Consider the following 1,470-nt stretch of genomic DNA (forward strand, 5'->3'; position numbering starts at 1 on the left):
GCGAGGGTGGCGGCGGCGCGACACGTGGCACTCTCTGATTGGGCGCGGGGGCGGCGGCGGACGTGTCCGGCGCCGGGCGGACGTGTCCGGCGCGCGGAGGAAGAATGGGCTAGGGTTTGGACCGGGAATTTCGGGGGAGGTGGCCTTTTATAGATAGAGGGAGCTAGGAGAGTCCAAATGAGGAGCGGTTTTCGGCCACGCGGTCGTGATCGAACGACCGAGAGCATGGAGGGGGGTTAGATGGGTTTTGGGCCACTTTGGAAGGGGTGTTGGGCTGCAAACAAAGAGGTCTTTACGGTTACCCGGTTAACCGTTGGAGTACCAAACGAACTCCAAATGGCACGAAACTTGACAGACAGTCTACCGGTGCTATACCAAGGCCGCTTGGCAAACCTCGGGCCATTCCGAGAAAGTTTAACACCCACACACGAAAAGAGAGAAGAGGGGGACGCCGGGGGGACATAGGAGTGCCGGATTGCAAAACGGACAACGGGGAAAATGCTCGGATGCATGAGACAAACATGTATGCAAATGCGATGCACATGATGACATGATAAGAAATGCATATGATGACATGGCAAAGTGCAACACGCAAGCAAATGACAAGGCAACAACGACGAATAACTGGCAGACACCTGGCGCATCGGATCCGGGGCGTTACATTTGGTAAGCATCCAGCATCTTAGCAAATTAACATTTCTCTAAGATTATCATGTAGCTTATACGTCGTTTGAAAGCTGCTCCAAGGATCCAACGAATAGCTAAGGTTTTATGACGATCCCTGGCTACAATCCCAGGAACATCATAAATAGTACCTGCGACTCCTACTTTGACCACTTCACATATTGGTTTTATATTATCTACGGCGTCAACCATAAGTTTTATTACATTGCGTTCAGTTCGAGCTAGGCGGTGAAAAGTTTTATAAACAATAGCACGAACTCCCGTTCTTTTACCATCGATCATGCGAAAGTTTACCAATTTCTTGATCAATTCTTTTTGCTCACCATCAAAGTCCCCCATATAGTTGAGACCCACCTACAGAAATTGATCCATCAACCGCTTTTTCTATAGTAGCAGGAAGTCTCCAACTCTTTGATATGCGCTAGCTAGGTAATCCCTTTACTTAATCTGATATGGGATCTGTTGCTACCAGAAAGGAACTGAACTGGCTTGCCCGGAAAGAATGGATTGTGACCCTTGGAGAGCTAATGGTACTGGACTGATAGCGCACTAATTGAACCGACCCCAGATGTACCACTGGGGAACCTGTGGCTGGAGTGAATCTCTCGCGATGGAGAAATGTCAAATGGGAAGCTCTATGGAGGCACACATCATGTCGTTCGTCATCGAAATGGGACTGACTCGCTCGGGAACAGGCACAGGATTGAGGAACTTTCTGGCGCAACACACCCGTAATGGGGCAATCTGACTAGCTGATCAAAACCCTTTCCGCAGTGTTTAAGTGGT

General features: G+C 49.5%; 1 pseudogene; it reads right to left on the bottom strand.

The window, feature by feature from the left end:
- The window catches only part of LOC123090393 (ribosomal protein S7, mitochondrial-like), a 5,429-nt pseudogene extending 4,406 nt beyond the window's left edge, over positions 1-1,023 (bottom strand).
- Positions 1,024-1,470: the final 447 nt, after the last annotated feature.

This window comes from Triticum aestivum, chromosome 1B (assembly GCF_018294505.1).
Source record: "Triticum aestivum cultivar Chinese Spring chromosome 1B, IWGSC CS RefSeq v2.1, whole genome shotgun sequence".
Taxonomy (NCBI): Eukaryota; Viridiplantae; Streptophyta; class Magnoliopsida; order Poales; family Poaceae; genus Triticum; species Triticum aestivum.